Raw genomic sequence first — 16,153 nt, forward strand, 5'->3', positions numbered from 1 at the left:
AATAAAAAAACAAAATTAAAACACATGTAGCAAATTGAATGGCAATAAATGCATTACAAATAAAAAAAATTGTTCTCAGAAGTACTAAGAAAACCCATTTCTCCCTCAATAAAACCAAGTGTTTGCTGGTGTTAAGGGTCACAATAAAATTATTTTCTGTGTCTGGGGCCAAGTTATTATCTTGACATCAAAGAAATGGGAAAGAGGGATGCCTGGGTGGCTCAGTAAGTTGTCTCTGCCTTAGGATCAGGTCATGATCCCAGGATCCTGGGATCGAGTCCCAGGATGGTTTCCCTGCTCAGTGGGGAGTCTGCTTCTCCCTTTCTCTCTGCTCCCCACCTCCCCCGGCTGTGCTCTCTCTCTCCTTCACTCTCTCTCTCTGTCTCAAATAAATAAATAAAATCTTAAAAAAAAAAAAAGAAAAAGAAAAAAAAGGAGTGGGAAAGATCCCTGACTATTAAACAGGAGAGGAGGAATGGGTCCATTTGTAAACCATAAATAAATGCATTTTGATGAGGCTCACTGAGTTGGAGAGGTCAAGGTCAGCAGGCTTAAGGAATGGCTATAGACAGGCATGAGTAAAACTGTAGGGGTCTCAGTGAGGAGGGTGAACGTCACCCCGGGGACCAAGGGGACACAGTAGGTACACCAGCCATCAAGACTCCAGACACGTAGATCCTCTGCCAGATATGCTTGTTTTCAGAGCCTGGGAAGTAATAAAAGGTGTTTCAGAAACATCTAACTGCAATGGTCACTAATCTGCATGTGCTCATGCCCTGTAAGTGGCAAAACCCACTAAATTCTCAATGACCTTGAAAACGCTGGCCGTTGACAATGGCTGCAGCAGCAACCTGGTGGAAGATCCCCGAACCTTCTCCCCTTGGGGAAGAAATAACATTAGGTGGTTCGCAATCGTGAAAGCGGTTGCTGGACCAGAGGAAGGAATCCTCTGAGTTACTGCTCTAATTCCACAACCCGGGTTCCTAGCATTGTTCTCTCCTTTACCTCCTTCCAGCAATTTGCTGAGGAATTTTCAAATAAGAAAACAATTAATTTAGACCCCAAAGCTAATTGGAATCAATAGTTAATGTTTCTCCCCAACTCTCGAAATTAATTACAAAATGATGTATGTTCAGTTTGATGCCAGACTATGGATTTCTAACGAAAACTTCCCCCCAGGGGCACCTTTTCCACAAGAAGTCAGCTGCATGTAGTTTGTCATGTCATCCCCTCCCCCAGCCACCTTCCTCGTTTTTCCCCCTTGAAATTGTGTGTCCCGGGCACTGCTGCTATTGTGTCCAAGGATTAGCTGTACTTGAGACAAAAAGAATGAACCTCCAGATGCACTCAAGCAAACAAGGGGGTATTGATAGAGGTGAAGGCAAGGGGCGTGGGGGGACGACCCTCCTCTGTAAAGTGCTGTGGGTCCAAGCTGACTCTTTGACTGGCAACACGGGCTGGCAACGCTCTCTCCAACTAGCACAAGGCAAATGTATCTTAAAAGGTGGACTGCAGTCCAGCCAGTGGCCTTGGTTCTGACTTTGCAGGGAGGAATCTGGATTTTAAGAGGTAGGTGGCCTCTGCTTGTCATCTGGGTGCCTTAATACATGGTGTTCAAGAACTTTCAGGCAGAGATCACAAACTATCTTTAGATGGTATCATCAGCAAGACAACTGGTATACTGGGGCGCCTGGGTGGCTCAGTTGGTTAAGCGCCTGCCTTCGGCTCAGGTCTTGGGTTCGAGTGTCGCCTCAGGCTCCCTGCTCAGTCAGGAGCCTGCTTCTCCCTCTCCTCCCAGCTCACCATCTCTGTCACTATCTCTGTTTCTCTCTCAAACACATAAATGAAATATTTAAGAATAAAAAAAAAGTGGTACACCTAGGATGCTCAGTACACATGCCTTTGATATGCCTTTTACTTGTTTATCCAATACAGAAACCCTACAGCACATTTGGTTGTCTGTAAGCCTGTTCTTATTCTAGCCTACTCATCCTGCATGTCCCCAAGCAGAGATAAGAATAAACGTGTCACGGTGGTCTTTCCCTGTGGGAGAAAAGGAGGAGCAGAAGCCAAAGCCCCCTCACATTTTCAGAAGCGAGAAGAACGCTACCAGGCTTGAATGTTGGACCAGAATGTTAGAAGAGACGGACAGCAGTTAGAGAGCACCGGTGCTGGGCTTGGCCGGCTCAGTGGGAACAGCCCAAGTATTCAGTAGCTGCAGAAGGAGGGGCATATGGTGGGACGGGTGGTCTCAGGAAAGCCAAGCACACAAGTCAGACCAGCGTGCCTCTTGGTGAACTGTAAGGCTTTTTGAGCATAAGTGAAGGACAGCCCGGGCTTTGGCTTCCATGAGATCGGTGTAGGAATCCTAATTCTGCTCCCGACGGCCTTCTTGACCTCTGTCCATGCTCAGCTCCTCTGGGCTTGTGTTTCTACTTAATAAATGGGAATAATATTCATCTTAAATGATTGGGGGGAAATATTGTTTTAGTCCTTTAATTATATGTTAAAGGAAAAAATTTTGAACTAGATTGTGTAAAAATTTGAGAGAGAAGCGGGGGGAGGGATCTGTGAGATATTAGAAGTTTCCAGAAAGTGAGAAGAGGCAGGAGACGGCTGACTTCAGGGACTCTCTCTCCCAGTCTGTCTCCGCTTCATCTCTCAGACCCACTTTCTCCACACGGGGGAGAGGGTGGTACGGCAGCCTCAGTTCCTTCCCTCCCATATGCCAGCTTTGCCACCAGCAACAGTCTGAGATTTGCTCCTTCTGACCCCAAGAGAAATACTCTGATTTGAGAAAATGCCTCTCCTTGGCCCAATCAACAAGAACATGCCATTCAGATCACGAGGTTAGAGTCAAGGAAGAAACATTCCCCGAAAGAGTCTTTTGGGCAGACAAACCAATAGTGCTGATGAACAGTAATGGCTAATGGCAAGATGGTGGTCTAGGGACTGGGATCCGAAGCATCTTCTGGATTCTAGGCAACCCACAGGTGCAAAAAATTAAAAATATGGAGTGACCACTTTATGCCAGGACATTTTGTATAATATTTCACTTAATTCTCATATCAATTCTTAGACTAGGTAAACAGTATTACATTTTCAGCATGAAGTAATTGGGAAACGCAGAAGGGTTCCAACTTCTATCAACCACACATTAGGAGTACGTTCATCTGGCTCCAAATCTTGGGTTCTTTCTACCTTTCTGGGTTTCCAGAGGCCAAGGGGCCTTGCTGTGTGGTACAACATATTCCCCTCATTTGATTTTATTGAGGCCATGTTTGTTTGTATGCTCAGCACAATATTCAAAGACACATGGGTCTAGGGCTCTACCCCTCCCTGTTTTCCTGTGAAAAAAATCAGTCTTCCTCACCATCTGCCAAATAAAAGAAAGCAGCCGCTCTTTCCATCCATTCCCTCCAAGCTGTGGAATTCTTACTTTTGCATAGTCATGAGATAAAAAAGAGGGTCGTGTTTTAAAATGTTAGAAGCCATGTTAAACCCATGGCCTTAGTGAGTAATATTCTCATGAGGGGAGAGAGTAGAAGTGGAGCCAGACCAACTGGGGGTTGGTCTACGTGGTCGTAGTTGTGAGTAATTGGTAGCACCCTAAAAGTCTCCAAGCCCCAGGTTTCTAATGGAAAGAATGGAAATAAAGTAAATATCATCATTCTGGAATTGATGTGCATTTTCATTCACCGGTGCGCTATTTTTTTTTTCCTAAAGTATTTCTGATTGATTCTTTTTACGTAGCATTAAATAGCCTGGTCAGTGTTGCATGCTCTTATGAAGCTCCGGGTTGTTCATTCCAAGTGAATTCCCCCTGAAGGGAGAGATAGTGGGTGGCTGTGTGGGTTTCTAGCAGACATCCCATATGCAAAATCTTTTCATGCACCGGTTGGTAGAAAGTTGAGGCATAAATATTAAACGAGTGACACAGGATTGGGAATGCAAAGGTCATTGCTTGTGGTTAGGGCAAGAGAAGTTGAAGATTAGAAATGGTCACCCAGAGAAAGTAATGCCCAATCAATGTCTAGTCATAGGAAGGATGAACTGAACAATTACTCTAGGCTGGTGTCCCTTTGAAACGACACCTGTGATATCCAGGTGTAATAATGAACAATGCGGCCAGACAGATGCTTTAATTTTAGCAGGATTGACCTTGCTTTGGAAAGGCACGAGAATATGTTATCCAAATACACAAAATACTATTTCAGTTGCCAAGACACTATAAGAATAACTGCACACCCATCCCAACGAGACAGATGTTGCAGTGGTGAAAATTATATTCCGAATACATCTTGTTTTGTTGTCCCTTCCCTTGCCAACTTGGAAATAATACAGGACTCCAAGGTTAATTTACAGGAGGTGAAGTCAGAAAGAAAGGTGGTATAGACAAGCATGAAGCCTACAGGATCTGAATTCAAACAGAATGTCTATGAGTTTTGCCGAGCTCCTGGTTTAAGACATGGAGGGAAGCCAAGATGTAGTGTTTTTATAGCTGAAAATAAAGATACAAGTGGCAATTTTCTTTGCTGACCAGGGAGGATAAAATAGCAATAGAGAACATTTAGTAAATACTTACTATTGCCAGGCACCACGTTAAACACTTTGCACGTATTCCTTGACCCTGGTAACAATGCGTGCAACTGTTATGTTACAGATGAGGAAGAAAGAAACAGAGAGGTTAGGCTAGCCTCCTGAGGCCACTCAGCTAGAGAACACTGAGGCAGCAATCAAATCCACACAGCCTTCCCCAAAGCCCTGGATTCTTCCCCAAGTACATTGGCTAGAGGGATAGACAAGATGCAGAACAGCAATGAGGAAGCATTGGACCTTCCTGAACGATTACATGTCAATGACACAGGTCAAATGCTTAGCTGAGCTGGCGCAAGGCAGTCACACAAAAAGGTAGGGGAAAGCCAGTTCCATCGCTCCTTTCTCTTCCAGTAAAAGTCAGCAACAATCCCAAAACCTTAAGACGGTCTTTCCCAATCTTGGAAGTGACCTTCCCCAAGTGCACAAGAGGAAACCCTAAAACCTCCCCATTAAATAAGAAACATTTTGCTTGACAAAGGGAAATTCGACTTTAGCTTTGAAGTATGAAAAGTCCGTGGAAGTCAAGGAGCAGATGATTTCAGACAGCAGCACACGGAGCGGGGAGCTGGGCGGGGGGTGGGGGGAGGAGGCTGCAAGCGAGGCCGGTGCAGGAGTTCGACCCCACTGCATGGACGTCTGGGTCTCCAAGAAACAGACGTGGGAATCGCTAGTGGCTGCACATCTGGAAAACGAAGCCCCGGGATGAATTATGCGCAGATTATCTTGCACTTGCACAGGAATTTCTGTTTATTCACAGTTGAAGAGCATAAAGAAGAAAACCTGTTTCACACCTGGTGTTTAATTTAGAAGGGATTGCTTCTCGAGCTGAAGGGAAAGCCATCCGAACTCTGCTGTCCTGGCGATGCTTTAGGGCTCCAGCAGCCAGGCAAGGCACGCCAGGAGCACCTGGAGCATTTTGCAGTGTGCCCCATAAGGGTCTGTGTCTGGGTGGGGGTAGGGAAGAGGAGGGGAGCAGGCAATGTGTGAGCACAAAGCCACTCCTAGGTGCAGAGACACCAGTCACAGCCTGAGGGGGAGGGACCCAAAGCACATCCGGCCCAATCACTAAGCTTCTCTCTTTTCCCAGATAGCTTCATAAATGTCACCAGGAACTCAGGCACCCCTCTCAGCTACCCGTCCCAGGGAACTCCCCCAGCGCACCTTTAATTTCCTTGGGAATTCATCTCACTCTTCAGATTTGCTGAGTGTGAAAAGTCCAAGGAGAAACCAATCCCTTCTATTAGCCCCAAAGCAATGGTCTATTGTGTACGGTCATAGAGGTATCTCACTGAGCCCAGCTCTGGGAACTTTTAAATTAAGTTCTTCCTGCTACAGAAGCTGCTTTTTCTCCAGTGGAGTCCTGGGTCTTTGTAAGCAAAATGGAAATGTCCCTTGGCATTTGTAGCACACAGATGTTCACATTTAAAGCCGCTCCTTAATCAAACCAGGCGATTGTTGGCTGCACCCATGATCTCTGGGAGGGACAGGACACAGGACATTTTTATATCACTTAGAAAGGGGGTTTGCAGAGCAAGCTGTATGGAAATTATGTTATTGATTAGGGAACTGGTTTCACCTTGCAAAAGATTTATTGAAATACTGGTTTCAAATCAGTATCTTATCGTATCTACAGGGAGTGTCCAGAACAAAGTAAAATAAAACACAAATTCTCTTTTTATTTGTTCATGAGACAGACACGGTTCTGGTTCACACTTGCTTTTCTTCATATGACCCACCCTCTAGGAGTCCAACAACAGCTAATACATTTAGTAAATATTCTCATCTATGATATATGTCCAAACTCATTCATTCCCTCATTGGAACTTGCTACCTTATACTTGTAGCAGAATCAGAAACTGTAACAGTAGTTAAGAGTTTATTACTTAAAGGATAAGTAATAATTCCTTACCCTTAAAGGGTAATAATAATTCCTTACCCTTAAAGGATAAGGAATGGTATCATTTTTATTAATAGGACACTGTTCTTTTTAAAAAAATCACTCTTCCATGGACAGAGAGTGGGGAGGGCAGGAGAAATTAAGAGAAGATGGCATTTTCAAATCTTGGCTTCTCCTGTATGGCTCGCTGGCAAGGGCCAGCAGTAAAACCTCTTTTGCTAAATGTTGTGAGTTTAATGAAATTTATAATCGAGAATGCCAAGTCATCCACGAGGTGTACAGAAAAGAACACGCCTATAAGTCTTCTGGCTCTTGCTCCGTATCTTGCCTGCAATAACATGTGGTTCAGAAAATAAAACCTGAAAGGATACCAGGCACTCATTTGATTATAATCCCCTTTCTACACTTGAGGAAATGGAGACCAACGGTACAGATCTTCCCAAAAGAAGAAAAGATATTTATATAAACTTGTTATTTTCACATTTCCTTCCTCTGAGCTAGGTCAGAAAGAATGGATATGAAAAGGAACTCATCACCAGTGTCCAAACCAAAATGAAAGAAAATGATTAAAAGAAGACTGGTTTTTTGTCTTGACAGAACCCTTAGAGACCATCTGGCTGTGCTTTGGTTCTGCAGGTCAGATAGGAGCTCCAACCTACCACTGCATGACCTTGGAATCATGGGGCATGAGCTGATCAGCTACGGCCAGAGACTGAGTGTGGCTCTTTCATAGATTACATCCAGTAGTAATCTCTTAGCATTCTTATGAAATAGGGATTATAATCCCATTTTTTTTTTTTTTTCAAATGAGGAAGCAGAAGGCTAGTGGGTTTTTGGGTTGTTTTTGTTTTACAAGACTCTCTCAAAAGCAAATCAGCCAATTAGTAATAAGGACAGACCATGGGGTACCTGGGTGGCACAGTCGGCTGGGTGTCCCACTCTTGGTTTCAGCTCAGGTCATGATCGCAGGGTCGTGAGATTGAGCCCCGTGCGAGGTTCTGCACTCAGGAGGGAGTCTTCTTGCAGATTCTCTCTTTCTGTCTGCCCCTCCCCACACTCACTCTCTCTCTCTCTCTCTCTCTCTCAAATAAATAAATAAACCTTTTTTAAAAAAAGATTTTATTTTATTTTATTTATTTGACACACAGAGAGAGAAATCACAAGTAGGCAGAAAGGCAGGCAGAGAGAGGGGGGAAGAAGGCTCTCTGCTGAGCAGAGAGCCCTATGCAGGACTCGATCCCAGGACGCTGAGATCATGACCTGAGCTGAAGGCAGAGGCCCAACCCACTGAGCCACCCAGGCGCCCCTAAATAAACCTTTTTTAAAAATAGGTGGACCAGGACTGCTGAAATGGGACTAAAATCAAGTCTAAGCCCAAGAGAATAAATTACTAAACACTTTCTTTGTGCCGGGTCCAGGTATGTGCTAGTTCAGTACTTATTCTGTGTTTTCTCAAATATCCCTAAGAGTAGCTAGTTTTGTGAAAAAGAACAGCCTTGAGATGAAATGAGGATCATTGCTAGAATTTGCCAGCTCCTAAGCTCATGGCAGGTGACCTGAAAAAGTGGTCACTTGTCTTGCTGCAGAAAAGACTTGCTCACTCCTAAATAATGGTTCTCCATGTTCTTACACAAACAGAAACTTCCAAATAGAATATACTCATAGCATTAAAAAAAATGACCTGGAATATTCCAGACATTATTAGGCTGTCAAAAATATTCATCATCATAATACACAGCTTGATTAAAGATGGCTTCATAGACAAGAGACGTTTCTTTACCAATCGCCTCCTGCCTGTCTTGCCAGAGATGTTTCCCATCGTATTTTCTACATGTGTTTGGCCACGTGATACTAACTGCTGGTCTCTGCTTACTTATTGGAATCTGCTTATTCTTGTCTTGGCATGGAATGTCTTCCATCTCCAACTTCTCTACCTAGGCAATCCCTCCTTTCTTGTGAGTTTCCACTAAAATTCTTTTTTCTCCCCAAAGTTCTCAATTTTATGGTAAAGAATGAGAAAGGGAAAGGCAACATCAATTAATCTCCAACTCTGTACCAGGAACTGTGCTAAGAATATGGCATGTCTTATCTCCCCCGGTACTAAGTGGATTGTATATGAGAAGCATAAAGGGAAGAGGAAGGGATATCTTAGCAAGTTCAGAACCCAAATTATTCAAGTCACTAAGGTTCTAAATTAGAAAATATTCAAATGACAAAAGTGACTGTTCAGAACTAAAAGTACTCTAATTACAAAGGTTCCAAGTTGAGGACATAAAGACATATTACTTTTTATGGGTGATGAGGCATCTGGTTTCAACATATTTGCTCATTCTCCTCGTTCCATGTTGCACTGTCAATGGACAACCATCTGGCCAGCTAGATGCTCAGACACCATCAAGACTCAAGCTGAGCTGTATATATCTTGGGGATGAATGTACCTTCTTTTGGAATATAAAACTCTCCTAATATTATATTCATATCCGTAACTCAAGGCCATTCATTCTTATAAAATCCAAGGAAAGAATATCATTATGGCAAGTAGGTCATTCCACGGCTAACAAGGAGATGCTTTGAAAGCATTAGGGAGTTATTATCGGATGATGGGACCAGGGAAGGTGGTTTAGGAAATGTGGGATGCAGAAGGCATGGTTCTGATTTCTCTCACAGAGTGGGTTTTGAAGAATGGGCAGGGCAGAATAGATTGATTGGTTAACTTGTTAAGCTTAGAAATGTATGCTTCTTAATAGGGCTGTCTGTGCTGGAGAAGATTATCTAAAGAAACCAAGACCATAGCATGAAGAAGGGGAAACTATTTCCAGGCTAATCACTGAGCCCTAGCTCACCCCCCTTGGTCTTTCTCTTGAGTTCACAGCAGTGCTCTCTCTTTACTCATTTTAGAGTAGAAAAGACTCACAGCCACTGTCTAAATAGAGTTATGGGCCATGCTCAGTCCCATCCACCCATGTTAGACCATTACACGACATAACACAATGTGTGTGAAAGTTAAGTGTATCCACCTGTTTTGCTGAGTGGCCACGGGAAATATTTTGTACATGTGCTTTGGGGGGGGGGGAAGAAAGGAAAGACATTTATCTTAGCTTTCTGCTTCCTATGATGACCTGAGGCTTTCATTTTAATAAGGAATTCCTCTCTTGGCAGAGAAGGAAAACAGATGGTGTATCTTTAAGTACATAATGTATGCTTCCTCCACATTATTTTTGGAGAGCATGAAGTATGATGAAGGGAAGTGAACTCATGCTGTGAGGCGCAGGCCCTGGGTTTGGGTGCCTGGGATAGCTTCCATATGTACCAAGGTGATGGGTTTTCCTGATTCCCCCTGCCATCCTCATCCTCGCAGGATTTGTAAGAACAACTGTTACTCAAAGAGAAACCATATGCTTCCAGTCCGTGAGTGACTAGTTTTTCTAACCTACATGGGTTTTCCAAGAACTATGATTGAAAATTAGATGTCACTAATATCGTTCCAGATAATTCTGGAAAGCTCATTAGCACGGTTCTTAAAGAAGCTGCTTAGGAAGTAATCTTCACGTTATTTCTTGTGCTTTCTCTGAACCTGAGGTTACTGTTGCTACGTGGGTTGTTTAAAAATGCTTTTCTGGGGGTGCCTCGGTGGTTCAGTGGGGTAAAGCCTCTGCCTTTGGCTCAGGTCATGATCCCAGGGTTCTGGGATCGAGCCCCACATTGGGCTCTCTGCTCAGCAGGGAGCCTGCTTCCCCCTCTCTTTCTGCCTGCCTCTCTGCCTACTTGTGATCTCTCTCTGTCAAATAAATAAATAAAATATTTTTTTTAAAAATGCCTTTCTGCAGACAGATGTAGAAGAGCAATCTTACAGCTTTAGGTGACAAGGATGAGTCTTTCCCAAAAGATGACTGTGAATTTTCAGGAAAATGGCATATACGAGTTTAACAAATATATATTCAGCACAATGTCAGGTAGGGTCCTCTGGCCCCTGGTTAGCAAAGCCCAAACTCAGAACTGCGTGAACAACTGAGGCCGGGTTGGCTCCCACGACTGGAGATCCAGAATGGGGGGTTCTCGCCTGATCTTCACCTACGGGTTCTGGTCCGGTTTCTCTGTCTCTCTCGTGGCCGTGCCCTCCTCCATGTATCCACATCAGCCTCAAGCTGAGCACAAAGGCTGCCACGTTTCCAGCTCATATTTGTGCATTTGGATGATGAGAGCATCGGAGAAAGAGTAACTTCTGGAAAACCTCTCAGACAAGTAAAGAAAAAAACCGTAGCCAACAAATGTGTCCTCACCTCCTGCCTGACTGCTATTCTCGCCCTTTCAGACCATGAGGAATTCCATGAAGTTTCCTTTTGTTTCGGAGACTGAGAACCAATGTTCATCTTCAACCCCTTGTCACTGGATTAAGAAGGGATTTATAACACTTACGGGCCACTTTTCACAGAGGAAACGGTGCATCTGTCAGCCATGGCAAGTCTAGCCTGACCGTTCCAGCAGACACACGAAACCCCTGAAGTATTCTCTCCTGCCCTTTCTGTGTGGTGTTCCCAGGTCTCACTTCTAGAAGGCTGTGGCAGAGAGGAATCAGGGCATTGAGTTCCACGGATCAAAAAACATCCAGTCTTCAGGGCCGCACCCAGTTTCATTACGTGTGTGTGTGTGTTTGGGTGCACACCTCTGGTAAATTCTTTTTTTTTTTTTTAAAGATTTTTTAAGAAATTTATTTGACAGAGAAAAATCACAAGTAGGCAGAGAGGCAGGCAGAGAGAGAGAGAGAGGGAAGCAGGCTCCCTGCTGAGCGGAGAGCCCGATGTGGGGCTCGATCCCAGAACCCTGGGATCATGACCTGAGCGGAAGGCAGAGGCTTAACCCACTGAGCCACCCAGGTGCTCCTACCTCTGGTAAATTCTTATGACAGGACTGTCACAGCACTACCTGACGTATCATGCAGAATATGTTCCTTTGATTAATTTAGAGGACATCGGAAGTCTACCTTTTTGAGATGGAGACATGACTTAATTATGGAGAAGTACATACATACTAAGCACGTGGTTTGTTATATTCCTGTGTGTTTGTCTCAGCGGAGGCCAAACTGACCTACAGGGACAGGTACACATCTTAAGTACAATTTGATAGGTTTTGATAAATTAATCATGTGTGTCAATGACTCCCCAAATAAACACAATATTTTAAAATTCTCTCAACCCCGAAAGTCTTCAATTCATCCCCAATGCCCCAGAAGCCGCCACTTTGGTGAATCCTATCAAGACAAAGTTTTGTCTGTTCTTGAATTTCATAAAAACGGAACAATACCCTGCACACTCTTTTATGTTGGACTTCTTTCACTCCGAAAGATGATTTTGAGGTTTCTTCGTATCGTCACACGCCTTGGCTTTTCATTTCTTATTGCTGAATAATACACCATTGTGTAATTACACTACTTTGTGTTTACACATTCTCCTTCCAAAGGGTATGTGGCTGGTTTTAGTTTTTGGCCAGGGCACATAGGCCTCTTGTCCCCCTTAAGGAAATTGCCATGTGTCTCTCTTGCCTAAGAAAGACTTCTCCTTAGAATTCCTTACAACTTCCTTTACTCCTCATCTTTGATGGTCCTGTGGGAGACTGTGGTTGTTTTACTCATCCTGGTTTCTGTTGCTCTCATGGAAATAAAAACCCTTTGCTTTCTTTACATCTTAACCATAAATGAAACGTCTCTTTATGCACTGGTGTTTGTCCTTGGAAGGGGTGTGTGTGCGCACATCCTTACGTACGTGTGCGTAGTTGTGTGTGTGTGTGTGTGTTTGTGTGTGTACCGTTTCCAGGAATTAGCAAGAGGAACGTATGCATGTGCATACGTAATCATGCATGGAGGTGTGCCTTTTTTCCAGAAGTTAAAAGGAAGAAGTTGAAGGAGTTCCTGAAGACAACACGAAGGCTATGTATGTCCCTATTACAGTAGTGGGAGAAAACGTAACCCTAGAGCATGAACATTTTCCTGGAAGGTGCTGCTGGACTTGGAGTGCTAATGCATTTCTCATGGCCAACCCTCTGCACATTTTATTAAAAACAAGCTGGATAATTTGCAGTTGGGGAAATATATTTTAGGGAATTTTAGAGCCTCCGATTCACTGATTGGAAGGGTAAATCCCAGAAAAAGGTCTCTCTGGATAGGGGCTGAGTCTTTGCTGAAGAGGGTAAGAAATCTTATAGTTAAAAATTGAAAAGCATGGTTCTCTGCCAGAGGGTGAGTCAGGATAGAATTCAACACGGATATGCAATGCTCATGTTTGAGGGAGGTGAATATAAACAGGGTTCTAATAAAATGCTGAAGTGTCATCCCCTCTTGATCTTTCTAGTTACTCCCAGTCTTATGATAAGTTATGTAAGTTGTATACAGTTTTGGGTTAGTGGCCCTTGGGAGAAAGGATCCAAGGAACAGGGACCCAAGTGCTTTTCAGGGAAAGATAAGAGATGGTTTATGGGAAGATCATATGAAGGTATAGAGAAGCTTAGTGTGAAGCCAGACCAGCCAAGCAGAGTAGGAAGAAGAAATGAGATACCCCTATCCCCAGATGTGTGACGGGGAAATGGCCCCCGGAGAACAGAAATGCTAATTGGTGGACTACCTATCGGGGGGTGGGGGAGGTCGTTTTCAAAACTAGTTAGTGGATTTTTTTTTTTTTCTGGATAACAAAGTGAAATCACCAAAACCACCCATGTTCTTACCTCTAGCCATGGTCATACTTTTATTTAATTCCCAGCAGCAATGAAATAAGTTTTGTTACATCTCTTCCGAAGTTAAAAAAAAAAAAGTGTTTGAAGTAGAGAAGGGGTAAGAAAAGTAATATCCATTGTAATATGAGAAGTAGTAATTATTGACTACAGTCCCTAGGTTTAGAAAGAAAAGGAGGTTGAGGAGAGCAGAGAGATTAGCTACCCTCCCCGAGGATACTCTTTCTTTGCTTCGTGCCCAGGATGGCCCCTGGAAGAGGATATTCATGAATAAATGCACTCCTGCCTCACCTGAAGTCACAGAGATAATGACAGGTGGAGAATTCATTCTCTGCTGCTTCTGTGAAAGGTGTGCTTTTCATTTCTTATAACTGCTCTCACCTTCCTCAGCCCTCGCTGAATCCCGGTTGAGGTGGGCATGGGATGGGGAGTGGTATTAGGAGTCAGAAGCACTAACTTGTTAATGGACATATCTGGACATTGTCAAGTTCAAGACCGGATAACCCAGTCTCCCTCCAGATTCCAGATTATTACTCCACCTTTCAAATTTTGCCCCCTTCCCTCTGTTTACCGAAGATAACCTCAGGCCACGTGGAAGGGTGGGTACACTTGAGCTTATGGGAATGAGTGATGGAAAGGATGTCCTAGTTCTAGGTGGACTGGCCCAGCGCCGTGCTCCAGACCCGCTGGTCTCTGAGGTGTTGTCCTTCATCCATCTGGTCCTTGATCCGTCTGTTCCTGGTGCTGTGAGCATCCCACGTGGAACAGGGGCAGGGCTGCATTGCACTTAACTACATGATGTTGGCCTGCCCTGAGTACTCTGGGTTTAATACACCCTAATGGCTACAGAGGCTCATACAGGATATCGCTCTGATGAACCCTTATAACCAGCAAATGTGGCTTCTATTACACGAAATAACCACTCACATAAGCCAAAAAGTACATAAGCCAAGACTTTTAATAGTCACTTGGAGCTGTCCCAGTCTCTATCATCCACAATCCACAGGGCTAATTAGACCCTCGGCAGTGGCCATGTGATTCTGAAGGGAAGTGCTGTGACTTCACCCAGACCCAAACTAGCTTCCACTGCCTCCTGGATTCTGGCCAGAGAGGGCATGAGGACGGAGGACCTCTTGGTCTGTCTCACCTCTGTCTCTCTTCCTTCGCACACATTTCGGTGATCAGCAGGGGCAGAGTTTCTACTTATTTCTCCCAGTCCGTTCAGAAAGACTCTGAAATGCTGTTTCCTTAGGGCAGGACGCGCCACAGTCTCTCTTTCCCAGCTGTATGATCCGAGCACTCCAGACTAGTTGTCCACATGAGACCAAGGAACAACCAGGAATGAGGGATGTCTCAGGATGATTCCCAGCTGTATGATCCGAGCACTCCAGACTAGTTGTCCACATGAGACCAAGGAACAACCAGGAATGAGGGATGTCTCAGGATGACTTCAAGATATTACCCCCATTACAAAATAGTCACAGAGGGCGACAAGCACAACTGTGTTGTTTTTCCATTTAAGACCCATTAGTAAATGATATCCTTAAGAAAAATATTTCTGAATACCCCTTGAATCAGACTTAATCTCACCTCAGTTATATTTGTGGCTACAGGGAGCTGAGACTGCTTCTTCTTTATTTGCTTTAGGCCATCATTAGATAATAAAAAACAAAAATGCCCATTAAAAGGTTAACTTTATGAAAGGTCCTAGAAATAGCCCCTGGGCCTCCAGCCAATGCCTACTCAATGCCTTCATAGACGTTCTGAAAGCTGACATTTTTGTGTGACTCTGCACTCAGCTGAAAACCAATTCCTTTTTTTATTTCTTTCATATGTTAGCAAGCAGCTCTATGCATGCTAACCATTCAGATGGTTGGTCCTTCCACATAGCGACAGCATCCCCAGGGACATCTTGAAGCATACCCCAGGGCAGATTATTGATGGGAATGATTTTAGATTACTCATGCCAACTTCAGAGAGGTCTACCAGCTGCTAACAGCAGTGAGCCATTAGTTTTAAGTGTTACTGGTTGATTTTAAATCTGAGATCCTCTCCATGTGACAAAACTCCTGCAAACTGAGACTCCCCCATTCCATTGGTGGTGACCTGCCAGAAAGTAATCCATGCAGACAAAAACCAGAGGCATACAGATACTGAAAAGAAGGTGTTTCTACATCTCATTTTAGTTCATTTTAATTCTTTGTTTAATGGCTCTAATTTCCAAAATATTGACAGACCCAAGTACTTATGACCCTTATACGGAGGCATATGTGTGAAATCATCAAGGTTAAAAAAAAAAAAAAAACAAAAAAAAAAACTATAATCTGTCCAAATGAGAGCCAACTCCATGTGATTATCTTGCTCGAATAGTTTTTCACTGATGTTGTTCTAAACCAGTGGTTTTCACCTTGACTATATATTGAAATCATCTGGGATGCTTTAAAAAAAAATATGGACGCCTGGTTCTAATCCTAGAGATTCTGATTTAATTGTTCTAGGGTGTGGCTTATGCAACATGAGTTTTAAAAGTTTTCCAGGTGATTATAATACGCAGTCAAGGCTGGGACTCACTGCGGTAAGCAGTAACAGGTGCTTGAATAGTGGATGTAGGCTGTGAGGGGGAAAATGTTTAGCTGAGCATTAGCTGTACCTACCCATTGAAGGTCAAAAAAGCATAACCTTGGTCCTAAATAGGGTCATCAAACCATTTGGGTTTGCCTGAGAGTGTCCTGGTTTTAGCGCTGAAAGTCCCATATGCTGTGCAAACCAGGACTAGGGTCGCATGAGTCATAAAACCTGCTGGGAGTCCCTGCAGAAGGCACAGGAGGGAAAGACATTGGTCCAGAGCCAAGGAGAGTATGAACTAGTGGAAGTAGAAAGGACAGCCCTTTGCTGGGAGGTACCCAAAGCTAACCTGGTCTGGACCAGGCAATATCA

Source organism: Martes martes (genome assembly GCF_963455335.1).
Source record: "Martes martes genome assembly, chromosome: 7".
In the NCBI taxonomy this organism is placed as follows: Eukaryota; Metazoa; Chordata; class Mammalia; order Carnivora; family Mustelidae; genus Martes; species Martes martes.